Source organism: Symphalangus syndactylus, chromosome 21 (genome assembly GCF_028878055.3).
Source record: "Symphalangus syndactylus isolate Jambi chromosome 21, NHGRI_mSymSyn1-v2.1_pri, whole genome shotgun sequence".
NCBI classification, from domain to species: Eukaryota; Metazoa; Chordata; class Mammalia; order Primates; family Hylobatidae; genus Symphalangus; species Symphalangus syndactylus.
The window spans coordinates 62,749,829-62,777,813 of record NC_072443.2 but is presented as its reverse complement, the minus strand read 5'-3'; the positions used below and the strand labels follow the sequence as shown (position 1 = coordinate 62,777,813).

General features: G+C 40.4%; 2 long non-coding RNA genes across 2 annotated transcripts; one reads left to right on the top strand and one right to left on the bottom strand.

Moving 5' to 3' along the window:
• Positions 1-9,068, bottom strand: LOC134735482 (uncharacterized). Its single transcript, XR_010118653.1, has 2 exons — positions 8,357-9,068; positions 1-3,188 (listed from the first exon to the last, which is right to left on the bottom strand). It is a non-coding gene; the product is annotated as an uncharacterized lncRNA (long non-coding RNA).
• LOC134735483 (uncharacterized) lies at positions 8,303-27,860 on the top strand. Its single transcript, XR_010118654.1, has 3 exons — positions 8,303-8,470; positions 26,236-26,323; positions 27,771-27,860. It is a non-coding gene; the product is annotated as an uncharacterized lncRNA (long non-coding RNA).
• Positions 27,861-27,985: the final 125 nt, after the last annotated feature.

Sequence of the window (27,985 nt, the reverse complement as noted above, 5' to 3'; positions counted from 1 at the left end):
TACAGCTCCATAGGCCAAATCTGGCCCTTTTTATAAATAAAGTTTTATTGAGACACAATAACATCCATTTGTTTACATATGTCTATGGCTGCCTTCATGCTAGAATGGCAGAGTTGAATAGGTGTGACAGACCATATGGCCTGTGAGCATGGGATGTTTATGTAATCTTTCAAAGAAAACATCTGCTAGCCCCTGACCTATGCCATATGTCTTAGAGAATAACCTTTGTTGATGGTTTCTAAAGAGTCCTTGAATGGGTTAAAATGGAAGGATGATATATGCCAATCTGCAAGTACATATTGGAGGTGTTACTGCCTCTGGAAAAGGGGAAGGGAGAAAGGAGCTAGTTATTCCAAGTGTTTGTACTGTTAGGAATGTTGGAAATAAATTTTCAGTGCCACAAAAGAAATAGCACTCGAACATAAATTTTCTCAGCAAGGCAATTTTACTTCTATGGAAGGGTGCATCTCATGGATGGAGCAATGGCGAGAGCACACCTGAACAAGTGAGGGAAAGGGTTTCTTATCCCTGATGCAGGTAGCCCCTACTGCTGTGTCATTCCCCTATTGGCTATGGTTGGACCACACAGTCTAAGCTAATTCTGACTGGCTATTTTAAAGACAGCGAGGGTATGAGCCAGAGCGGCAGTGTGAGCAGTTTGGTGGGAATGATGGTTACAGAACAGGTGACTCAGGATGACTAAGAACAGAGTAGGTGACCAAGGGTGACTAAGGTCAGAGCAGGTGATAGAGGCTAGGAGGGCATTGTTTACTGAAACTAAGGGCAAGGAGACATAAAGAATGAGGAAGTTTAACTTCAAAATGTAGAACAAAGAACAGGGGAGCTGAACCTACTGATACATTGGTTCTTTGGAGAGGATCTCAAAACTCATTATACTTAACAATTTACAGGCTAAAACCTTTGGACAGGAATTTGTTATTATTATCCTACAATTTCCCCCTTTTCAATTTTCATAGTACTTTCTCTTCAAACTTTTCTAACAGGTCTTGGCTTTGTTGTTCAACTTAATCCTATAAAAGAAAAAACTGATCTGAATAAGGTGGAGGAGAGCTAAGGGAAATTTTAGTAAGTGTTGCTTCTGTAAGTCTTTGTACTAGCCCACGGATGCGTGGTATGACACAACACCCAACAAGAACGAGTACACCTACTATGGCTGCAAGAGAAGAATTAAGGCTGTGATTTCTTTCTGTTTACCAAACCATCCTTTCCAGCCACTCTGAGAAAGAGTTATCAACTCTAGAAGTTTAGCTAGTTTATTGGATAAAGCAGTAAGTCTTTGTAAGGCTCTTGTTATGCCCCCAGTGGGGGCAGTGTTGCTTGGGATAAAGGTACAACACTGAGTTTTAATCATAACACAAACACCACCTTTTATGGCTAATATCATATCTAGGGCCATTTTGTTTTTCCAGACCATCTGGCCAGTGAGCCCCAATTGTTCTGTTATCCCTTTGACAGCATCCGTGGAATAATTAATAAACCACTGGTGATCATAATAGATGTAATTTATCCAATCTATGTTTTTATTGTCACCCGTGAAAATATTGACTTAAATCCTGAAGCTATTTGATCTCGGGCTTTAAATTCATCCGGTTCTCCTCATGGAACTCCAATAGTGTTTATATAAACAGGGGGGTCAAAGGACCCATGTGAGGCACTTCTTTTACAATTTTCTTTTTATCATATTGACAGAATGCTAGAGTGAAAGGGATGGCCAATTGGACTAGAGCACGAGTGCTGCTCTAATTACTTGGCAGTGTACCCAGCTAATAGTTCCCAGCAATACCACCACACAACTGCTCGGGATGAACAAGGGCAGACTGATTGGTAAGCTCTTCAAAAGGCTTGGTTTCACTGCACCCTGTTAAGTCTCCAAGGAATGCTAACTTGTCCCCCTGCCGTGAAAGGCATGAGGTGAAGTTAATATCAGGGGCTGGAGGCTGGATAGTCCTCAGGGCTGACCCGCATGGCTCTTGACCTCAGGGAACAGCAGTGAAAGAGTCTTGCATGACTCATCACCCCAGGCTGTGGGGTTCTGGAAGAGAGCTACCATGCAGCTCATGCCCGGTCTGTGAGAGGACCACCCAAGTGGAAAGGGAACAATTTGGGTCTCTGGCCTGCCTGTCACACAAGTGTAACAGGAGCTTTTGTTTAGCCTGCAAACAGCATATTTAATCCATTCCAGCCAAGCCTTTGCATCCTGATACCCTGTTTTGGTTGCTATGGTTTGTTTTGAATCTTTAACCTGTACAACAATTACTTTGGTTTTATCATTGGGTATATAATGAGAGAAGGTTTGGTTACTGGAGAACTAAGGAGAGGGAGAAGTGGGTGCAGGAAGTGAGGAGGCAATGAAGTGCATTGCAAAGGATCCTATGGGGTCCTTCCCTGAGACTTCTGCTCCAATACCATAGAAACAGCTTAATGAAGGGGAAGAACTCTGGGAAGCAGTGATGGTAATCTGTACTGGATTACATTGGTTCAGCTGAGAATGGGGAGGGTTAACTCCATCAGTAAAATGAATATATGGTTTTAAGAAACTGCAAGTACTAGTTGGGGTGGTCCATCCTTGCTCTTCAGTATTTTACAGAGCATTGGACCAACTTCGGCAGAGAAGCTCTGCTCTAGGAGGACAAGATTCCCAGTTCATACTAGAATCTTCGTCAAACTCTTCCCAAACTAACTTATCCCAGTTAACAGATTTCCAGCCTGAGGAGAGCTAGGAAGGATAAAGATACTTTTCTGAAGTGGAGAGTTACCTCTGTTTTGGCAAATCTCCACAGGGCATCACAAGGCAAGCATCAAAAGTAACAGTTTGGGGTGTACTTGACCTAGTTACATTACTAACTAAAGGTCTAGCAATAGAAGGGGAAAAGAAAGAGATGCAATGTAAGAGGATCAAACCAAGCTTTAGCTTGGTTGGAGTTGGCCCTGGAATAGCTGCCCATTATTCTGGAGCGGGTGGTGTTCTTTTGACCCAGGTGTGATGAGTCCATCCTCTTTCTGCTGTTCAAATTGCAGTCTCGGTGGTTAGAAGCACTAGGAAAGGTTCTTCCCAAGCCAGTGCGAGTTTTCCTTCCCTCCAACTTTCGACGAGGATGTGGTCCTCAGGTTGATGTTGGTGTACTGGAAACTCTAGGGGTGGCACCTGTGTTAAAAGACCTTTAGTTCTGAAGGAAGAGAAAGTAGAAGATAAACCAAGTATATAATTTCTGAGAAACTGATCTTTTTTTTTAACGTGGGAATGTAATCAGTGGAATGCAAACAGGGCGACCTGTACAACACTTCATAAGGGGATAAGCCAACATCTCTCCAAGGAGCTATTCAGATTCTCAACAGGGCAATGGGAAGGCATCTAGTCCATGGAAACCGAGTCTCTAAGACTAATTTGGTTAGGTGGCTTTTTTTATAGTCTGGTTCATTCTTTCCACTCTTCCTGATAAAGGTAGGTGCCAGGGAGTATGATATTCCCATGTTATATCCAGTACCTGGGCTAATTTCTTAATGACATGTGCAGTGAAATGAGTCCTATTATCTGAATCAATGTTTTCTATTAATCTCAACTTGGGTATAATATTTTCAAATAATGCCTTAACTGCATTATTAGCAGTTGTACTTGAAAAGGAAATAGCTTCTACACAATGAGTGAGGTGAGCTACTATTACTAATAAATACTTTAGACGACCAATTGGAGGCATGTCTGTGTAATCAATCTGGATACTTTGGAATGGTCTTAAGCCTGGACTCCTTTCCCCAAGGGGTAATCTATTTATAGTTTGTTTATTCATTTTCTTACATACTAAGCAACTGTCTGTAACTGGCCAGGGTATAAATTCCTGTACACTCATAAACACTGAGGACTGAATCACGCATGGCTTGGAGCTCCCAATGGGTCCCTTGATGCAGCTGGAACAAGATTTTTCTTATAAGGGGTTTGGATAACATTTCTGTGTGTGGTGTGGCAGTACCCATTTTCCTTGTGAATTCTCTTTAGCACCTATTTTTATTAGGTTTTAGATCAAAGAAAGCCAAACATCATTCTATATTTGACAATACTTCCTGTATGATTTTATACCAGATAAGCTAAATTTCACCTTTATATTAGTGTGTTATTAATGTTAAACTCAATTTTAATAAAACCTTGTAGACATATTTATCCAATTTTAATGCTGACCATAAGGTAAGATTTTTATAGACTCTTCTTAACCCTTTATAATTTTTGTTAAAGAGCAGGTTAGTGCCTTAAGAAAAACCTGTTGTGCTTTTATTTTAATGTCCAGTTGACAGAAAAACTGGATGATACCCCTTTAACTTTAGCCAATATGTTTACACACAGAATTTCCATTACAATTAACGTTTCAAAACTTGCTTAAACCTTCAAAATAATTTTTTAACCTTTTAATGTAGGTAAAAATCCACATTCTTATGCCTCCTTATTACCCTTTTACCAAAAGTATATTTTACTTTCCTTACACACCTTGCACATGAACTGTTTCCTCAATAGTTTTACATTCAGGAGGCCTAATTACTTTTAAATTATACATTTCTTGAACAAATTTCCTTTCATAACATTGTTCATGACTTTCACAGACAATCTTTGACATGCCTTAACCTTCTGACTTGTTATAAACATCTCTTCCCAACAACCAGTTAATTTACTTTAGGACAAGAATTTACCATACAAGATTCTTTTTACATAAATTATCCTTTTTTTAATGTCAAAGATGATAACCGTTCTTTTCCAAAGCAAACTTCCTTTATGTCTGTGGACTAGAGTGCCTAAGGCTACAAGATTAGAAATTAGGATAATACATGTTACACTGTTAACTTTTAGCAAATTTTACTTTTGTTGAAAACTTTTTAAGTTTGGGATTTTAATTATGTGATAGGTGTATAACCTAAGACCTAGAGAGAAGTGCAGATAAGGTCTGGCTTATTCTAGCATTTAACTCCATGTGTCCTAGATTTTACCTAGCTGCAAAGCAGGCCAGTTGTACAGCTAAGAAATGGTAGTCTGTTTGGCTGTCTGATCTGCTAGGTTATTTCCTTGACTTTAAAAAGAAAGGCTTTTTTGGAGTCCGGGGACATGGTCAATAGCTGTTTCTTTTGGCAGCTGAAGGTTATTTAATACTTGGGTGATTAACTCCTTGTGGAGCAAGTCTTGGCATTTGCTATTAATAAGACCTTGTTCAGTCTAAATTTTTCCAAATGTATGAGCCACTCCAAAGGCATACTTAGAATCTGTATAGATGGTTCCTTCCTGGTTCTGTAAGTACTTTAAGGCTTGGCTGAGTGCAAACAGCTCACACGTTTGAGCAGACCAATTATTAGGCAATTTTCCTAACCCTATTTCTACAAGAGTTTCTCTATCAATTACTGAATACCCATTGTATCTTTTTCCCTCTGTCACCTGGGAGAAACCATCTATAAAGTGTTGTCCCGTCCTGAAGGGAGTTTCTCCTAGGTCTGGTCGGACCTTTGTATGGTAATTAATTAAAACTAAACGTGTGCTCTCTCTTTCGATTTAGATCCCCTGTTAGGAAACCTGCTGGGTTAAGTGAATTATCAGTGGTTAATGTTAAATCATCTTTTTCTAACAGAATAGCCTCATACTTTAAGATTCTTCAGTCAGTAAGCCACCTTTCTGCTTTCTGACTTAGGATAGTTCTGACCTGGTGAGGTGTACTCACAACGAGGTTTCCCCCAAAACTTATTTTTCTACTTTCTTCTGTTAGCAAAGCAGTTGCTGCTACAGATTGAATGCATTTGGGCCATCTGTGGGTTACTGGCTTAAGGATTTTTGATAGGAAGGCTACGGGTTGTCAGTGGCCTCCACACTTTTGGGTAAGTACTTCTAAGGCTACACCCTTGTTTACAGTGGCAAAAAGATGGAATGGCTGCTTAAGGAGGGTAAAACTAGGACAGGGGCAGTTAGTAATAGATGTTTTAATCTTTCCACCTATTGGATTTCTGGTAATTGCCAAATGAGGGGGTTTAGCCAGTCTTTCGTGAGCTTTTTGTATAAGGGTTTTGTTTTTAAGGCAAAAAAGTCTATCCATAGATGACAGTAACTGACTCATCCTAACATTTTCTAAGTTCTTGTTTAGTCTCCGGCAGAGGCAAGGATATGATGCCTTCAATCCATTCAAGCTCAATTTTCCATTTACCTTTGTTAATTAAATGACTTGTTCAAATATTTGACTAAATAAATTTGGAGACTCCATAAACCCTTGGGATAAGACTGTCTGTCGGTATTGCTATTTTTGACCAGAGTGAGGGTCTTCTCACTGAAAGGCAAATAGGTCCCGGCTGTCCTCTGCTAATGGACAAACCCAGAGGGCATCTTTTAAATTTATTACTATAAACCGCTGGTGACTGCTTGGGATCCTACTGATAATAGTATAAGGATTGGGAACAACAGGGTGTGTAGTTTGGATTATTTATTTAATAGCTGTAAGGTCTTGTACTGACCAGTATGACCCATCTGGCTTCTTTACAGGCAGTATTGGAATGTTATAGGGAGACATATAGGGTTTAAAGAAGCCCATCACAGAGAAGACCTTCAATTATCAATTATATGTTTTCAATTTACCCTGGCTTTTAAAGGAATGGGGTACACTGCTTTCGCTTTACTACTTCCCCAGGGGTTTTTCATTTAACACGAATCAGAGGAATCTGTAACTTTCCTTGATTCCCATCTACTGACCATACCTTGGGATAAATGTGTTCTTTGTCTGCAGTGGTGAGCAGGTTTAGGGAGGGGAGGAATTTTCCATGATTGATTTGTAGGCCTTAAGCCTAATTCTAACATTAAATCTTTTCCTAATAGATTTGTCCCTGCTCCCAGAATTAACAGGCATCTAATATTAGCTGATTTGCTTTTATATATGACTTTCGTTCTTTTTCCCTTTTGGGACATTCTCTTTTGAAGTGACCTATTTTTAATCTGAAACATTTGTTTTGTCCTCTTTCTCTCCCTTTGCCTCTCCCTCTCTCTTTGCCTCTCTTTTTTCTCCCTCTCTCTCTCTCTGCCTCTCTGTCTCTCTTTCTCTCTCTCTATCTCTCTCTCTCCCTGACTCCCTCTGTTCCCTCTGTCAGTCTTTTTCCCTCTAAGATTTTTTTTTCCTACCTTTGAGTCTCCTGGCTTTACTCTCTTGTACCCTTCATGTTGCCTGGAGAATGGAGGTCTAGGTTCTTTATAGGTTCTGGCCCCCTGCGTACTTTGTTATATGATTGACGGCAGAATTTTTGCCTTCTGCTTTTGTTTTTCTTTATCTCTTCTTACATATACTTTTTGGGCTTCTCTCAGAAGCTCTTCTATAGGTTTATCTTTCTAGCTCTCTATCTTTTGTGATTTCTTGTTAATGTCTGGCCAACTGTTAGTGACAAAATGAAGTTTTAACATTCCCTGCCCAAGAGCATCCTCAAGACCTAGACCAGCATATTTTCTCATTTGTTCCTTTGTTTAAAAATTCTATAGGCCCTCCATCTTCCCCTTGCTGTATATGAAATGTTTGGGTAAGATTCGGGGTTCGGGGTACTGATTCTTTAATGCCCATTATTATCTATTCCCTAAGGTCTTGCATATTTCCTTGGTTGGCTGCATTGTTATTGTCCCACTGGGGCTCTTGGGTGGGAAATTTTTGATCTGCTGTAGGAATATTTTGGCCAGGAGGGCGTTCACATCCCTGGGCTCCCGTTGCAGCTCTATGGATTATGCCTCTTTCTTCTCCCAAAAAGAGGGGAAAGTTCTGACTATCCTTTTTACATTGCTCTGTCTCACACTGAAGTCCTTTTAGGAAAGGATACTCAGGCTGGTAGTAAGTGGGCTTTTGGGACGATTCCCAAGAGGCAGGGTTATAAGGAGGGGGACAACAGGGATAGGAGAATGTTCTGAAACAGCAGTTGCTTTTTCTTGTTTTTGGTTTTATCCTTCTAATACTTTAACATTAGGCCTAGGGGATTATTAGGGGGAGTATTATTGTTGCTAGCTTTATCCTTTTTATCTCTTACCTTACTTGGGGTATTTCACATCTTGATGGTTTTGGGGTGAGGCTCAGTTTCCCTTACTGGAAATTTCTTGCCTTTTGGGGTGATGCTCAATTTCTCCTACTGGAAATTTCTCCCCTTTTGGGGTGAGGCTCAATCCCCCCAGTGGAGATTCCTGACTTCTTTTTAACTTCCGGGACACCCCGACCAAGGAAATACTTCACCACCCCTGTGACGTTCCCTGCCTTGGTATGTCCCAACCAAGGAATACTTCACTGCCTCTGCAGCTTTTCTTACCTTGGCCATGACCACCAAGAAAATACTTTGCCGCTTTTGCGATGTTTCTTACCTTGGTCTGTGCACAGAGTTACCTGGTCACCGGGGTATGTAAGAATCCTTTCCCCAAGCTGCCAGCCTGTTTCTTCCTGCATTGCTGAGAGTCCAGCTTTATTCATCACACCAGGTGGGTCTTGATTCCTTACCCCGAGGCCGCCACAACAAGGCAGTGGGGCACACCTTCTCATAGGAGAGGCAAAAGAAGACCCTTTCCCAGAGGAGAATGGGAATCCTAGATGAGCCCCCAAATTTGTTGGAAATAAATTTTCAGTGCTGCAAAAGAAATAGCACTGTACTATGAATTTTCTCAGCAAAGAAATTTTACTTCTATAGAAGGGTGCGTCTCACAGATGGAGCAATGGCGAGAGCACACCCAAACAAGGGAGGGGAAGGGGTTCTTATCCCTGACACAGGTAGCCCCTACTGCTGTGTTGTTCCCCTATTGGCTAGGTTTGGACCACACAGTCTAAGCTAATTCTGATTGGCTATTTTAAAGAAAGCAGGAGTATGAGCCGGAGTGGCAGGGTGAGTAGTTTGGCAGGAAGGATGGTTACAGAACAGGTGATTCAGGATGACTAAGAACAGAGTAGGTGACCAAGGGTGACTAAGATCAGAGCAGGTGATAGAGGCTAGGAGGGGGTTGTTTACTGAAACTAGGGGCAAGGAGATGTAAAGAACGAGGAAGTTAAACTTTAAAATGAAGAACAAAGAACAGAGGAGCAGAACATACTGATACATTGATTTCTTGGAGAGGATCTCAGAACTCATTATACTTAACAATTTACAGGCTAAAACCTTTGAAGAGGAATTTATTATGTCCTACAGGAATCTGTCACCAGTAGCTTAAAGAACTGCTTTGCACCTCATTGCCATCTTATTAGTAGAGAAGCATCTTAGGGGATCCCATGGAAAATTTTGATAAGGGTTCCTGAGGCCTCCTGTGGCGCTAAATTCTATGGGATAAATAGTTAAAGACCACATTGCAACTTTCTTCCTCATGCAGCCAGTCCAACAAGGATCTATGTGACTGGGCTGGGTGGGGTGAGGCATTTATAGGTAGGCATATCATATTCACACACCCTAAGGATTTCACATTTCGTCTAGTCTGGTGCCTCTATACTGGCAAAGAAAACTGGTGTTCTATGAGTTAAACCAAAGTGCCCATCATTACAAGTGAACAGTGACAGTTTTAATTTATAGGGAAAGAATGGATGCATACCCTCAATGTCAAGCTCTTTCCTTTAAACTTTTCTGAATTATTTAATTCTTGCAACATTACCCTTAATTATTAATTCATCTTTATGCTCATTTATTAAACAAATGTTTTTGATAAGTCTACTATGAACATGTGCCAGGTTTTGTGTTAGGGGCCTAGAATATTACTATACAGAAACAAGACATCTTCTGCTGTCATGAGATCTCTACACCTAATGATGTAGACACTAATCAAGTTGTTACACCTGTGGAGTTAGGCTGTTCAAATCCCAGCATCTCCACTTACTAGCTGAATCACCTTCTTAAAACTGCATAATCTAGTACTTCTGATTCCATGCATATAAAATGATTATATATCTCGTTTTGTGTTGTGAGGCTAAAATGAGATGCTAGACTCCAAGCACTTGGAATATTGTCTTCACACTGTAAATTGAAATAAATGCTAATGCTTGTCATTTTAAGCAAACATACAAATAAATACATGTTTGGGTTGGGACAAATGTTATGAAGGAAAGGAAAAGGTGTCCATGAGAAAATGAAAAGGAGAGACCTACTTTAAGTAATTTAGCAATGCTACCTTGAGAAAGGGCTGAGATTTGAAAAATGGAAAGTCTGCAGGTAGAGTCTGGAAGAACATTCTAGCCAAAGGGAATAGTGTGTGTTATAAATAAAGTTTTGGTGCCACAAAAGAAATAGCACTCAAATATAAAATTTTCTTTTTAATTCTCAGCAAGGCAAGTTACTTCTATAGAAGGGTGTGCCCTTACAAGTGGAGCAATGGTGAACGCACACTTGGACAAGGGAGGGGAAGGGGTTCTTATCCCTGATGCACGTGGCCCCTGCTGCTGTGTCATTGCCCTATTGGCTAGGGTTAGATGCACAGGCTAAACTAATTCCGATTGGCTAATTTAAAGAGAATGACGGGATGAGTACTTTGGCCGGAAAAATGGTTATGCAGGGTGGAGAATAAGTTAGGGTGGAGCAGGTAGCAGGTAATCAGAATGAGTCAGGGTGGAGAGGGTGATTGAAATGAGTCAGGATGGAGCAGGTAATCAAAAAAGGTTGCTTTAGGAGGAAGTTAAGTTTAAAAGTAGAAGGCAAAGAAGTGAACATACTGACATATTGATTCTTTGAAAAGAAATTTAGAACTCATATCTAACAACCCCTCCTCTTGCATTTTCTTACAGCTCTTTCTTTCAAACTTTTTTAAACATGTCTTGGCTTAGTTGTTTTGTTTGATTTTCCAAAAGAAAAAGCTTCTCCGGATAAGGTGGAGGATAGTTAAGGGAGGTTTTAGTAAGTGCTGTTTTTATGAGCTTCTGCACCAACACCTGGATACATGGTATGACACAGTACCCAACAAGAATAAGTACACCCATTACGGCTGCGAGGGAAGTAAGAATTGAGACTATTATTCCTTTCTATTTACCGAACCACTTTTCTAGCCATCCTGTAAAGGGGTCATTTACCCCTGAGTTGTTGGCTAACTCATTGGACAGAGCAGTCAGACTCTGCAATGCCTTTGTTATACTTCCATCAGGGACAGTGTTGTTTGGGATGAAGGTACAACACTGAGTTTTAATCATGACACAAACTCCTCCTCTTTCTGCTATATCATGTCTAAGGCTATCCTATTTTCTCAAGCCGTCTGGCTAGTAGCCCCTAATTGCTCAGATATTCCTTTAACAGCATCTGTAGTGTAGTTAATAAATTGCTGTTTGTTGTAGTAGATGTAGTTTATCCAATCTACATTTTTATTAATTGTCATCCATCAAAATATTGACTCAAATCCTGCAGCTATTTGATTTGGGGCTTTAAATTGATCTGGTATTAACTATGGGACTGTAATTGTATCTAAATAGATGTCTAAATAGATATCAAATAAAACTGTGTCTAAATAGAGAGTCAAAAGACCCACAAGGGGCTTCTTTCACTTTATGATGTCTTATTTTTTCCTTCCTCTGGTTGATGAAATGCCAGGATGAAAGGGATAGCCAATTGGACTAAAGCACAAGTGCCACTCCAGTTATTTGACAGAGTGTCCAGTAAAGGTCCACCACAATACCACCACACATCCACTCGGGGATGAACAAGAGCTTACTGATTGATAAGCTCTTGGAAATTCTTAAGCTCACTGCATCCCTTCAGGTCCCCAAGGAATGCTAAGTTTCCTCCCTGTCATGAGAGATAGGAAGTGAATGTAGTGTTGGGAGATGGAAGCTGGATGGCCCTCGGGGGCTGACCCACAGGGTGCTGGCCTTTGGGATATAGCAGAGAGGTTGGCATGGCTTGTTACTCTAGGCTGTAGAATCCTGGAAAAGAGCTACCATGCAGCCCACACCTGGTCGACTGGAGGACCAGATTAGTGGAAAGGGGACAATTTGGGCCTCTGGCCTGCCATGCACACAAGCATAACAATTGCTTTTGTTTAGTGTGCAGGTGGAATATTTGATCCATTCCAACCAGGCATTTGCATCTTGGTATCCTATCTTAATTGCCAAAGTTTGTTTTAAGTCTTTAACGTCTACAATCCTCTAGTAAAATGAATGTATGGTTTTAGGAAATTACAAAAACCAGTTGTGGCAGTCCATCCTTGCTCTTTAGTGGTCCACAGAACGTTGGACCAACTACAGCATAAAAGCTCTACGTTAGGGGGCAAGACTCCTCATTGACACTGGGGTCTTTATCGAAATCTCCCCGGATTAAATGGTCCCAATTTACTAAGGCCCAGTCTGAGGAGAGTCAAGAGGGACAGAGGTACTTTTCTGAAGTAGAGAGCTGCCTTTGACTTGGCGAGTTCCCACAGAGTATAACAAGGCAAGCATTAAATACAATAGTTTGTGGCAAAATTGACTTGGTTATATTATAACTAGATGGTCAGCAATAGAGTGAGGAAAGAAGAAAGAGTAATAAAATAGATGAAAGAGAGTTAAATTTTTCTTAGCTTTAGTTTGGTAGGGTTTTCCCCTGGGACCATGGCCCACGACTCTGGAGGAGGTGGCGCTTTCTTGACTCGGGTGTGGTGAGTCCATCCCCTTTCTGCTGTATGAACAGCAGTCTCAGTGGTTAGCAGCACAAGGTAGGGTCCTTCCCAGGCTGGCTTTAGTTTTCTTTCTTTCTACCCTTTGATGAGAATGTCATCCTCAGGCTGGTGCTGGTTTACCAGAAATTCTAGGGGTGGTACCTATGCTAAAAGACTTTTAGTTTTGAGGGAAAGGAAAGTGGAAGATAAACCAAGTATAAAATTTCTCAGAAATTGATCTTTTTAAAAAAAAATTCGGGGACATCAGCAGTGGACTTTATAGTCCTTGGTGTGTTCTTACTGAGAAATTTCCTTTAGCACCTATTTTTATTAGTTTTTAGACCACAGAAAGCCAAACACCATTTTATATTTGACAATGCTTCCTGTATGATTTTTATACCAGTTAAGCTAAATTACACCCTTACATTAGTGTGCTATTAATGTTAAACTCAATTTTAGTAAAACCTTGTAGACATATTTATCCAATTTTAATGTCTGACCTTAAGGTAAGGTTTTTATAGACTCTTTTTAACCTTTTCTAATTTTTGTTAAAGAGCAGGTTAGTGCTTTAAGAAAAACCCATTGTGCTTTTATTTTAACATCCAGTTCACAGAAAAACTGGATGATAGCCTTTTAACTTTAGCCAATATGTTTACACGCAGAATTTCCTTTACAATTAATGTTTTAAAACTTGCTTAACCCTTCAAAACAAATTTTTTTAACCTTTTATTGTAGATAAAAATCCACATTCTTATGCCTCCTTATAATCCTTTTACCAAAAGTATATTTTTACTTTCCTTATACATCTTGCACATAAACTGTTTCTTCAATAGTTTTACATTCAGGAGGCCTAATTATTTTAAAATTATACAACATTACTTGCATAAATTCCTTTTTATAAAACATTTTTTTTTCACAACTTTCATGGACAATTCTTCGACATGCCTCAACTTTTTGACTTGTAGCTAACATCCCTTTATTTTTATTTATTATTATTTTTTTAAATTATACTTTAAGTTCTAGTGTACATGTGCACAACCTGCAGGTTTGTTACATACGTATACATGTGTCATGTTGGTGTGCTGCACCCGTTAACTCATCATTAACATTAGGTATATCTCCTAATGCTATCCCTCCCCCTTCCCCCCACCCCACAACAGGCCCTGGTGTGTGATGTTCCCCATCTTGTGTCCAAGTGTTCTCATTGTTCAATTCCCACCTATGGGTGAGAACATGCAGTGTTTGATTTTCTGTCCTTGTGATAGTTTGCTCAGAATGGTGGTTTCCAACTTTATCCATGTCCGTACAAAGTACATGATCTCATCATTTTTTATGGCTGCATAGTATTCCATGGTGTATATGTGGCACATTTTCTTAATCTATTCTATCATTGATAGACAATTAGGTTGGTTCCAAGCCTTTCCTATTGTGAATAGTGCCGCAATAAACATACGTGTGCATGTGTCTTTATAGCAGCATGATTTATAATCCTTTTGGGTATATACCCAGCAATGGGATGGCTGGGTCAAATGGTATTTCTAGTTCTAGATCCCTGAGGAATCGCCACAGTGTCTTCCACAATGGTTGAACTAGTTTACAGTCCCACCAACAGTGTAAAACTGTTCCTATTTCTCCACATCCTCTCCAGCACCTGTTGTTTCCTGACTTTTTAATGATCGCCCTTCTAACTGGTGTGAGATGGTATCTCATTGTGGTTTTGACTTGCTTTTCTCTGATGGCCAGTGATGATGAGCATTTTTTCACGTGTCTGTTGGCTGCATAAATGTCTTCTTTTGAGAAGTGTCTTTTCATATCCTTCACCCACTTTTTGATGGGGTTTGATTTTTTTCTTGTAAATTTGTTTAAGTTCTTTGTAGATTCCGGATATTAGCCTTTTGTCAGATGGGTAGATTGTAAAAATGTTCTCCCATTCTGTAGGTTGCCTGTTCACTCTGATGGCAGTTTCTTCTGCTGTGCAGAAGCTCTTTAGTTTAATTAGATCCCATTTGTCAATTTTGGCTTTTGTTGCCATTGCTTTTGGTGTTTTAGTCATGAAGTCCTTGCCCATGCCTATGTCCTGAATGGTATTGCCTAGGTTTTCTTCTAGGGTTTTTATGGTTTTAGGTCTAATATTTAAGCCTTTAATCCACCTTGAATTAATTTTTGTATAAGGTTTAAGGAAGGGATCCAGTTTCAGCTTTCTACATATGGCTAGCCAGTTTTCCCAGCACCATTTATTAAATAGGGAATCCTTTCCCCATTTCTTGTTTTTGTCAGGTTTGTCAAAGATCAGATGGTCATAGATGTGTGGTATTATTTCTGAGGGCTCTGTTCAGTTCCATTGGTCTATATCTCTGTTTTGGCACCAGTACCATGCTGTTTTGGTTACTGTAGCCTTGTAGTATAGTTTGAAGTCAGGCAGTGTGATACCTCCAGCTTTGTTCTTTTTGCTTAGGATTGTCTTGGCAATGCAGGCTCTTTTTTGGTTCCATATGAACTTTAGTTATTTCCAATTCTGTGAAGAAAGTCATTGGTAGCTTGATGGGGATGGCATTGCATCTATAAATTACCTTGGGCAGTATGGCCATTTTCATGATATTGATTCTTCCTATCCATGAGTATGGAATGTTCTTCCATTTATTTGTGTCCTCTTATTTCACTGAGCAGTGGTTTGTAGTTCTCCTTGAAGAGGTCCTTCACATCCCTTGTAAGTTGGATTCCTAGGTATTCTCTTTGAAGCCATTGTGAATGGGAATTCACTCATGATTTGGCTCTCTGTTTGTTATTGGTGTATAGGAATGCTTACTATTTTTGCACATTGATTTTGTATACTGAGACTTTGCTGAAGTTGCTTATCACCTTAAGGAGGTTTTGGGCTGAGATGATGGGGTTTTCTAAATATACAATCATGTCATCTGCAAACAGGGACAATTTGACTTCCTCTTTTCCTAATTGAATACCCTTTATTTCTTTCTTTTGCCTGATTGCTCTGGCCAGAACTTCCAACACTATGTTGAATAGGAGTGGTGAGAGAGGGCATCCCTGTCTTGTGCCGGTTTTCAAAGGGAATGCTTCCAGTTTTTGCCCATTCAGTATGATATTGACTGTGGGTTTGTCATAAATAGCTCCTATGATTTTGAGATACATCCCATCAATACTTAGTTTATTGAGAGTTTTTAGCAGGAAGGGCTGTTGAATTTTGTCAAAGGCCTTTTCTAACATCCCTTTCTTTAAACAACCGGTTAATCATTCTTTTTACATAAACTCTCTCGCCCCCCATTTTTTTTCCAAAGATGATAACCAGTCTTTTCCAAAGTGAACTTCCTTTATATCTGTGGAGTAGACTGCCTAAGGCCACAAGATTAGAAGTTAGGATAATACATGTTACACTGTTAACTTTTAGCAATCTTTAGTTTTTTTGAAAACCTTGTAAGTTTGGGATTTCAATGATCCTTTGCTCTTACTAAGACCTTGTTTAGTCCAAATTAACTTAGAATTGGTATAGATGGTTCCTTCCTGGTTCTGTAGGTACTTTAAGGCTTGGCTGAGTGCAAACAGCTCCCACGTTTGGGCAGACCAAGTATTAGGCAATTTTCCCAACTCTGCTTTTACAAAAGTTTCCCTATCAATTACTGAATACCCATTGTGTCTTTTTCCCTCAGTCACCTGGGAGAACCATCTATCCTCCTGTCCTGAAGGGAGTTCCCCCTAGGTCAGGTTGGACCTTTGTATGGTAATTAATTAAGATTTACATCTCCTGTTAGGAAACCTGGTGAGTTAAGGGAATTATCAATGGTGAATGTTAAATCATCTTTTTCTAACAGAATAGCCCCATATTTTAAGATTTTTGAGTTAGTAAGCTACCTTTTGCTTTTTTTTTAGACTTAGGATAGTTCTGAACTGGTAAGGTGTGCTCGTAATGAGGTCCCCTCTAAAAGTCTTTTTTCTACTTTCTTCTGCTAGCAAAGCAGTTGCCACTACAGACTAAATGCATTTGGGCCATCCGCGGGTTACTGGGTTAAGGATTTTTGATAGGAAGGCTGCGGGTTGTCAGTGGCCTTAGTGCTTTTGGGCTACACCCTTGTTTATACTGACAACAAGGTGGTGTTGAAGTGTTACAGGGTCACGGAGAAGATCTTCAGTTATCAATTGAAGTTATAGGTTTTAAGTTTACCCTGGCTTTTAAAGGAATAGGGTACAGTGTTTTTACTACTATATCTCTCTTTTTCTTTCTCTCTTTGACTTTCTTTCTCTCTCTCTGACTCCCTCTTCATCTCTGTCTCTTCCTCTCTCTCTCTGCCTCTCTTTGTCTCTCTCTCTGACTCCCTCTTTGTCTCTCTGTCTCTTCCTCTCTCTTTGCTTCTCTCTCTCTCTCTTTCCCCTCTCCTTGTTTTCCCTCCCCCCCTTCCTCTCTGCTGTTCTTTCCCTGCCTCTGCCAGCTGCTAATGCTGCTGTTCTCCCCTCTCCTTCCCCTTCCCCTTGAGGGACTGGCGGGATTGGAGCTACTCTTTCTTCCCCTTAAAAGAAAGGAAAGGAGAGTTCTGAATATTTTTCTTACTACTGGAGGTTTGTGTGAGGTTCAATCCCCACTCATGGGGATTTCTCACCTCTTTCTGAGGTTCAACCCTCCCTCCTGGGGATTTCTCACCTCTTTGTGAGGTTCAACCCCCTGTCGTGGGGATTTCTCACCTCTTTCTGTGGTTCGAACCCCACATGGGGATTTCTCACCTCTTTCTGAGGTTCAACCTCCCTTCATGGGGATTTCTCACCTCTTTCTGAGGTTCAACCCTCCCTCCTGGGGATTTCTCACCTCTTTCTGAGGTTCAACACCCTGTTGTGGGGATTTCTCACCTCTTTCTGTCTTTCAACCCCCTACTATGGGGATTTCTCACCTCTTTTTAACCTCCAAGACATCCCAACTAAGGAATAGTTCACTGACCCCCCATGGCTTTCTTTCCCTAGTCCCAACTAAAGAATGCTTTACCACCCCTGCAATTTGTCTTTTCTTGGTATGTCCTAACCAAGGAATGCTTTACTGCCCTATGGTTTTTTCCTTAGTCCTGACCACCAAGGAAATACTTTACTGGCTCCCGTGGCTTCTCCTTCCTTGGTCTGTGCACAGAGTTGTTGCCGCAGTATGTGAGGATCCTTTAAGCTAGGCTGCTGGTCATTTTTATTTTATTTTATTTATTTATTTTATTTATTTATTTATTTATTTATTTTTGCATTGCTGAGAGCTTGGGTTATTCCTTGCACTGGTTGGGTCTTGATTTCTCACCCCTGAGGCTGCTGCAAGGGGGTGGGGCACACCTCCTCACAAGAGAGAACCAGAGACCGTCCCCAGAGGGGAATGTAATTGTGGGAGAGCCCCCAGATTGTTATAAATAAAGCTTTGGTGCCGCAAAAGAAATAACACTCAAATACAAAATTTTCTTTGTAATTGTCAGCAAGGGAAGTTACTTCTATAGAAGGGTGTGCCCTTACAGATGGAGCAATGGTGAGCACACACTTGGACAAGGGAGGGGATTGGGTTCTTATCCCTGATGCACGTGGCCCCGGTGCTGCTGTGTCATTCCCTTATTGGCTAGGGTTAGACCGTACAGGCTAAACTAATTCTGATTGGCTAATTTAAAGAGAGTGACGGGATGAGTGTTTTGGTGGGAAAAATGGTTATGCAGGATGGAGAATAAGTTAGGGCAGAGCAGGTAGCAGGTAATCGGAATGAGTCAGGATGGAGCAGGTGATTGAAATAAGTCAGGGTGGAGCAGGTAATCAAAAAAGTTTGCTTTAGGAGGAAGTTAAGTTTAAAAGTAGAAGGCAAAGAATTGAACATACTGACATACTGATTCTTTGAAATTTAGAACTCATATCTAACATGTGTACAGTGGCCCCAAGGTAGAAAGTGAGCATGAAGAGTTCCAGGGTCTGAAAGAAAACTACCATGGTTATAACTTAGTGAAGCCTTCCTGTAACTTCCATTTGGGAATATAATTTCTACTGTAATCTAAACATATTAATGAGATGATATACAGAGAAGCCATAGAATAGTGGTGAGGCAAACAATAAGCATGCAGTAAATATCACCCATCATTGTTGATGTTGTCATTGTTACAGAAGGACTCTAATTCCTCCTCTTTTGCGTTTGGTGTTAAACATCTGGTTTACCTGTGACTTAAATGGTTATATTTTCAAAATAATTTGCTCTGACTATTTATAGGAGTGATTTTTCAACTTCTTAGAGTCACAGAGAAATTTTTCTGATGAGAATTTGTCTGATGAAAGTTGTTACACTTCTCCTTGGAAGAATTCACATTTATCCAACACGCAGGAGTTTGAATTTCATTTTAGGCCTTTCATTGCCCCCTAGTTTGATTAATTATTTAATGTTTCTTGAAGACTAGAATCATACTCCGTACTTATTTGCAACTTTTGCCTGCCTAATTTAAAAGATGCTTTATTTTCATTGATGGTGGTCTTCTTGCCTTCTTTTTTAAATCATATTTTATTAGTGCTAATATCCATACTTGCATTAGTCCATTTTCGTACTACTATAACTGCTCCACTCGTCTTTTGTGTACTTGCAGGCCCAACACCATGTGGAAGCCACCAAAGCTTGGGGCTTGCACCCTTTGAAGCAACCGCCCAAGCTGTACCTTGAACCCTTAGCCATGGCTGAAGCCAGAGTGGCTGGGACACAGGGCACCAAATCCTGAGGCTGCACAGAGCAGTGGTGGCCCTGGGCCCTGCCTATGAAGCCATTTTCCCCTTTTAGGCCTCTGGGCTTGTGATGGGAGGGGCTGTCAGGAAGATGTTTGACATGCCCTGGAGACATTTTCCCCCATTGTCTGCACTATTAACATTTGGCTTCTCCTTACTTATGCAAATTTATGCAGCAGGCTTGAATTCCTCCCTAGAAAATGGTTTTTTCTTTTCTACCACATGGTGAGGCTGCAAATTTTCCAAATCTTTATGCTCTGCCTCCCTTTTAAACACAAGTTCCAATTTCAAACCATGGCTTTGTGAATGCATAAAGCTGAATGCTTTCAGAATAATCCAGGTCACTCCTTGAATGCTTTGTGGCTTAGAAATTTCTTCTACCAGATACCCTGAATCATCTCTCTCAAGTTCAAAGTTCCACAGATCTCTAGGGCAGGGGAAAAATGTCTACAGTCTCTTCGCTAAAGCATAGCAAGAGTCACTTTTACTCCAGTTCCCAACAAGTTCCTCATTTCCATCTGAGACTACTTCAGCCTAGACTTCATTGTTCATATCACTATCAGCATTTTGGTCAAAGCCATTCAACAGGTCTCCAGGAAGTTCCAAACTTTCCCATATCTCTGTCTTTTGTCTTCTTCTCAGCCCTCCAAACTGTTCCAGCCTCTGCCTGCGTTGACAAAAAGAGTCAAACTCTGTAAAGTATTTTAAGAGATTTATTCTGAGCCAAATATGAGTAACCATGGCCCGTGACACAGCCCTCAGGAGGTCTGGAGAACATGTGCTCAAGGTGGTCAGGGTGCAGCTTGATTTTACATATTTTAGGAAGGCATGAGACATCAATCAAATACATTTAAGAAATACATGGTTTGGTTCAGAAAGGCGGGACACCTCAAAGCGGGGGCTTCCAGGCTATATGTAAATTTAAACATTTTCTGGTTGTCAATTTGTTAAGTCTGTCTGAAGACCTGGGATCAGTAGAAAGGAACTGTTCAGGTTAAGATAAAAGATTGCGCAGACCAAGTTTTATTGTGCAGAAGAAGCTGTCAGATAGCAGACTTCAGAGAGAACACGTTGTAAAATGCTTCTTACCTGCCTTAAAAGGGTGCCTGGCTGTTAGCTGATTATCTGTTGGATCTGGAAAGGAAGGAAAGAAAAAAAAAGAGAGAAAGGGGATTCTCTATAGAATGTGGATTTTTCCCACAAGAGACTTCACAGGGCAATTTCAAGGTATAGCAAGGAAATACATTTTGAGGTAAAACATTTTGATTTTCTTCCTTGTTATGCCAGAGTAAGATGGGAAAGTAAGTCACTATATACAGGGTTAAATAAAACCCATCTGATGAGAATTTATGATTTGTAGGGTTTGAGTCCCCAGACTCGTTATATAGGAATTTGGGCCAGATAAGAAAAATCAGAGTTTAGTCCTCATCTGTTATCTAATTTCTGAGTCGCTTCCACATTTTCAGGTTATCTTTAAAACAGTACCCCACTCTACCAGTACCAGTTTCCTGTATTAGTCTGCTTTCACACTCCTCTAAAGAATATCTGAGACTGCATAATTTATAAAGAAAGGAGGTTTAATTGAGTCACAGTTTCACATGACTGGAGAGGCCTCAGGAAACTTAAAATCATGGCAGAAGGTGAAGGGGAAGCACTTTCTTTATAAGGTGGCAGGAGGGGGAGAGCAGGGGAAACTGCCATTAATAAAACCATCAGATCTCATGAGAATTCACTCACTATCATGAGAACAGCATGGGGGAAACAGCCCCCATGATCCAGTCCCCTTCCACCAGGGCCTTCCCTTGACAAGTGGGGATTACATTTGAGATGAGATTTGGGTGGGGACACAGAGCCAAACCATATCAGTACTTTTTCTTTTTTAATATCTGTGATAGTTTGTTGCATCTTACAATAAGTACTAAGCCACAGTCTAATTGCCAGCTTTGTTTTCATTCTCAGTGCTATACACGGTAATCAATGGTACATCTTACTGTCAGTGGTGTCTTGGATTTGGCAGAACATGATGCATACCTCTGTAATAGCCTAGCAGGTCCCCAGATGCCCAAATATCAGGTCTCATGCAATGCTTTTATTTCTTCAAAACTTCGTGTCCTGAAAGTACAAAACATAAAACTTCCTCCCAATTTAATAACAATTAATTTTCCTCTGGAGAGAGATTCCTGGCAGGGCCACCCCACTGATTGTCAGTTTGTGTACTGCAAGAGGGTTCTTGGTCAAAGGAGGTGATGTAACCCTGCCAGTGCTTCCTCCACTTGGCTGGCTGTGGAGAAAGGCCATAGGAAGGAATGTCTTTTGATAATTCATCTGCTCAGACTGGGTGAGGTTTGAATTTGTCCACCCAGAGCAGCTGCCTTTTTATAATTCACACAGGCACAGTTGTGCAAGCAGCAGACCTGACTCCTCATATCATAGTCTTAACTTAATCTCTTTCTTTTTCCATCCAGTCATCTCTCTGTCTTCATTGTTTCTTACCTTCCAAGGAGCCTAAATTTAAAGGAAACTTAATTTAGTTTTCCTATCTACATGCAGATAAATTCTAACTCTAGAGGATGTTAATTATTTTTTTGACCTTTCAGCATCCATTTCTTCCTCTTTTCATAACTGTTCTCTGATTTCTCTATGGACAGTCACTGCCTCCTGCATGCTCAGCCCAAGAATTTTGAAACGGTTTTGGGAAGAGGTAGGAACATATATGACATAGAACTAAGTCAGAGCATTGTGCCTCTCTGACCATAGAGGAACCTGGTCTGATCAGAGTTAAGAAGATAGAGTGGACCCTCTTCCTAGGAATCCTGGCCAACAGACTCTCATGGTTTGCTGCACTTTGAATAGAGGGGAGATAAGGTCTGCAGCTGCTGTTGTGGCCTTGAGCCACAGTGGTGGAACCTCTTTGAGGATGAAGCCAACAACCTGGAAGGCTGAACTGAAAGGATGAGAGAAACTGAACCAAGAGTACATTATTTGGGGTTTGAGAACAGCTGTATCTGAAACCAACAATATTCCTGACATTATTATTATGTTAACAGATAAATACCCATTGTTACTTCAGCATGTGTGGGTAGACTACTTTTAATTTGCAGTTGAAAAGTCTGATACCCCCTCTCCCGTAATACCTACTGGTCTAAAACTATATCCAATTCTCTTATAGCTATATGTGTGATGGGGTGATGGGCTTGGCTTGTTCTGTCTTTACCTTTGTTGGTCTCTCTATGTGTCTCTCTTTCCCTGTTTCTGTCTCTATGTCTCTTGTTCCATTTTTTTCTCTCTTTCTCTCTTCCTTTAGGAATCTTTTAACAAGCTGATGCTGAAACTTTTCATTATGATTATTTAGAAGGAAAATTATCTATTAGCCTAAAAGATAAAGCTTTTGGTGCTGAGTTGAGAGACTTTATTGTTATATCTGTTCTATTTTTTTCTGATCACCGTTGTGGTTCCTGTGTTTATAGGTAGAGGACTTCTGGATCTGAGGAGGAAATGTTTTTGTTAGCTAGCTTTGTAAAATATGAATGAGCTCTGAATGCATCAGAAGGGTTAGTAATCAGTTGCTGTTTCTGGATGAATGTTCTTAGAACTTGAGAATTATGAAATCTTCAGCAATCAGTCAAGTATTGTTAATATACAGTTCTTAAAATAATAAAAAACATATTGACTTAAGTCTAATTGTAGTAACTCTGGTTTCTCTAGGATGAGTAAGATGATAGCATATAACACCAAGACAGTAAAGGTTTTTATCTTTTTTGTTACCATCCAAGTGCTAAGTAAACAGAAGGTACTCAATAAATACTGGTTGAGTTCATGAATCAATGAATTAATCAGGATTCATTATTTTGGTTAATTGAGAATACTAATACTTGGTACTTGAGTTACTATATATCATGTTCATGATCAATTTTGAGGAGAAAAATATATACAATCCTAGTTATTTTGTGATTTAAATGTAGACATTTCTTGCTTGAGAAAGCAATTTCATAATAACATCTACTAGACAGATGTTGCTGATTCCTCTATTTTTCCCCAGGCCTTATCATTCCAGAATTATCTGTTGTTTATACTTCAAGTTTGGCAGCTCCCTATGGTGAGGTAGCTTCTCATTATTATAGACCCCCCCTTTTAATGCAGATTTCTGGCTTGAAGAATCAGATAGCTTACTTCACTACATGGTTTTGATGCTTGTCCCTTCCAAATCTCATGTTGAAATGTAATCCCCAATGTTGGAGGTGGGGCCTGGTGGGAGGTGTTTTCATCATGGGGGTGGATTTCTCATGAATGGCTTGGTGCCATCCTTATGGTAATGAGTGAGTTCTCACTGTATGAGTTCACATGAGACATGGTTGTTTTAAAAGCCTGGAAATTCCTCCTCTCTCTCTTGCTCCCTCTCTTGCCATGTGAGATGCCTGCTCCCCCTTTGCCTTCTGTCATGATTGGAAGTTTCCTGAGGCCCTCACCAGGAGCAAACACTGGAGCCATGATTTCTGTACAGCCTACAGTTCTGTGAGCCAAGTAACCCAATTTTCTTTATGAATTATGTAGCCTCAGGTATTCCTTTTAGTAATGCAAATGGACTAACATGGAAAATTGGTACAAGGAGTCGGGCATTGCCATGAAGATACCTGAATATGTGGAGATGTCTTTGGAACTGTGTAATGGGCAGAGGTTGGAAGAATTTAGAGGGCTCAGAAAAAGGAAGTTGAGAGAAAGTTTGGAACTTTTTAGAGACTTGTTAAGTGGTTGTGACCAAAATACTGATAGAAATATGGACAGTGAAGGCCAGGCTGAGGAGGTCTCAGATGGAATGAGAAATTTATTGGGAATTAGAGCAGAGGTAATGCTTGCTATGTCATAGCAAAGAATTTGGCTGCATTGTGCCCGTGTCCTAAGGCTTTGTGAAAGGCAGGATTTAAGAGTGATGATTTAGGGTATCTGATAGAAGAAATTTCTCAGTAGCAAAGCATTCAACATGTGGCCTGGCTGCTTCTAATAGCCTGTGATCAGATACAGGGAACAAACACATGACTTAAAGTTGTAATATATGGTTTAAAGGGAAGCAAAGTATTAAAGTTTGGGGAATTTACAACCTGGCCTTTTGATAAGAGAAGGAAACAGCATTTTCAGGACAGAAATTCAAGAGGACTGTGGAGCAACCACGTGCTAGAGAGTTTAGGATGACTAAAGAGGAAATAAGAGTCTAAAAGGCCTCAAAGGCATTCCAAAAGTCTTCAGGATAGTCCCTCCCATCCCAGGCCCAGAGGCTTCAGAGGAAAGAATGGTTTCATGGACCAGGCCTGGGACTCCACTGTCCAGCACAGCTTCAAAACACTGCTCCTGGCATCCCCAACATACATGCTGCTCCAGTTCCAGTTGAAGTTCAAAGAGCCCCAAGTACACCTTGGGGTGTAAGCCATAAGCCTTGGTGGCTTCTCTGTGGTGTTAACTCTGCCAGTGTGCAGAAGCAAGAGTGAAGAAGGATTAGCAGCTTCCACCTAGATTTCACAAGATGTATTGGAAACCCTGGGTGCCTAGGCAGAGCATGCTGCAGGGGCAGAGCCCTCAGAGAGCCTCTAATAAGGCCGTGCCAAGGGGAAATGTGGGGTTGTAATACCTCCACAGTGTCCCACCAGGGAAGACATGCCTAGTCTAGCTATGGGGAGGAGGATTCTGCCCTCCAAACCTGAGAATGGCAGAGCCACCAGCAGCTTGCACCCTGTGCCTGGAAAAGCCACAGGCACTTAACTTCAGCCCATGAGAGCAGCCACAGGGGCCGTACCCTGCAAAGCCATAGGGGCAGATCTGCCCAAGGCCTTGGGAGCTCACCCTTTGCACCAGTGTGCCCTGGATACAGGACATAAAGTCAAGGACTGTTTTGGAGCGTTCAGGTTTAATGTCTGCCATGCTGGGTTTCTGAATTATGTGGGGCCTACTGCCCCTTTCTTTTGGATGATTTGTCCCTTTTGGAATGGGAAAGCTTACCCAGTGCCTATACCCCCATTGTTTCTTGGAAGTAAATGACTTGGTTTTGATTTTACATGCTCATAGGTGAAAGGAACATGAGTCTCAGATGAGACTTTGGACTTTGGATATAGGACTTTTGGTTTGATGCTGGAACCAGTTAAGACTTTGGGTAACTATTAAGAGGGGATGATTATATTTTCGATGTGATAAGACATGAGATTGGGAGGCCAGGACAGAATCGTATAGTTTGGATATTTATCCCCTCAAAACCTCATGTTAAAATGGAGTCCCCAGTGTTGGAGTTGGAGCCTGGTGAGGGGTATTTGGATCATGGAGGTGGATCCTTCATTAATTACTTGGCCCATCCTCATGGTAATGAGTGACTTCTTATGAGATCTTGTTTAAAAGAGCCTAGAATGTCCTTCCCTCTCTCATCCATTTTTCACCATGTGACATTCCTGCTCCCCATTTATCTTTCACCATGATTGCAAGCTTCCCAAGGCCCTCACCAGGAGCAGATGCTGTTGTCATGCTGCCTGTATAGCCTGCAGAACTATAAGCCAAAATAAACCCCTTTTCTGTATGAATTAAATTACCCAGCTTCACGTATTCTTTATAGCAATGCACGTGGACTAGCACACCCAAGATTCTGGACTTCCGTATATGTGAATGTGCTTCAGACCAATTTTTTTTTTCTTCAACTCTTAAGTTCTGGGGTACATGTGCAGGATGTGCAGCTTTGTTACATAGGTAAGTATGTGCCATGGTGGTTTGCTGCACAGGTCATCCCATCCACAGGTCTTAAGACCAGCATCCATTAGCTATTCCTTCTGATACTCTCCCTTCTCCTACCCCCCTGACAGGCCGCAGTGTGTGTTGTTCCTCCCCATATGTTCATGTGTTCTCATCATTCAGCTCCCACTTATAACTGATAACATGCAGTGTTTGGTTTTCTGTTCCTATGTTAGTTTGCTGAGACTATTGGCTTCCAATTCCATCCATGTCCCTGCAAAGGATATGACCTCATTCCTTTTTATGGCTGCATAGTTTTTCATGGTATGTATGTACCACATTTTCTTTATCTAGTCTATCATTGATGGGTATTTAGGTTGATTCCATCAGATCAATTCATTTATATAATTAAAAGCATAACTTGTAGACAGAGATAGAACATTCTCTCTATTGTTCGATAATGCATCCCTAGATTCCTGGTGTGATTCATTAGATCTACTCCCTTTAAACAATGACCTTATTACCACCATGCTACTTTCAATCTCAGATCCTAACATTCTTCCTTTTCCAGAACATCTGGCCAGGAGCATCTCTTCAAAGCCATGCTAAGCTACTATGTCCCCATTTGAATTCTAAAATCACTTAATTTTTTGGATAAATTCACAAAGAATCTCAAAAGTTTTATTTTAGGCAATGACATTTCTTACAGATGATTATTCCCATATTTCCATCTGTATTGAGGGCAGTCCACGTTTAGCTCGTAATTTGCTTACACAGTCAGTGCTACTTAGGACTAAATGTATGACAAATATTTGTATAGTTTTCTTTTGCTGAAAGCTATTCTTTACAAAGAAGGTGCAGGGAGCACTTTTACAGAGTGCATTTTTCATCTGCTTGAATGACATATTGTATAAAGTCTTCAGAGGGAGCCTTCGCACTGCAGATAAACAATAAAACAGAGTTATTCCCCACAAGGGATTTAAAGTTATAGCCCATTACATGTATTGACAAAGAACAAATTATTCTCTTCATTATAGTTAATACAGGGAGCCAAGTGATCCACACTCCTAATTCATATACTTTATCCCCTTTCCTCTCCAAAATTACTTACTAGAAATAAAAGTTTAATGACTATATGTTGGGTGATTACATAATTTTTCACTTTACTGAATTCCTGCTTTTTCATTTAAGGATGATTTGGTAATAACTAGGGAGCTTGCTTACTTAACATTCTCAGGCAGTATTTGATATTGCTTGGAGTGGTTTAGACTTTAAATGTTTAATATGATTTACATTGCATTGCATTGTAATTGCATCAGCACCACTCCAGTCACTCAATCTTTTTACTTTTTGAAACGACACTTTTCCCTCGACAATTGAAATCTACATTTAATGAAGTTACGGGCTCACACTTCTAAGTGTTAATTTTTGTTGCATCATTTAAATTATCCGTGGCAATCCATTTACAGAACACTCATCCTAAGTCTTTCCTTGGGTGTCTACATAAGCAAAGGGAGGAGGGAGAGGTAAATAGAATTGTCTTAATAATTTAAGCCAAAACAAATAACAAAATTGTGTGATGACAGTAAACAGTGTTATACCCAATTGATGAATGCATCTTTTGATGGAGTGTCTGATCTGTAGTATATTTTTCTCCAAAATGCAGCCCAAGGTTGTAACAGAGTCAGGGTGCTCATAGATTTCAGATTGACATCTTTTATTCCTCCCTAACTTGACAAAACATTACAGGTGTTGTGATTGATTTTCACAGGATTCACAAAACTTCAAGGTAGCATCCAATCGGGGAAAGAGAGGCCTCAGCTGAAAATCCGGCACTTGATTCTCATTGGCTACTACTTGGCAAGTCATTTAACCCTTTCTATTAGTTTAAGATCTGTTATGATTATTTTATTGTTAGGTAGATAACGTGAACAAGTCACTTCCAGTGAGCAGAAGGAAGGGAAACTCCCATCTATAGGCTGACTG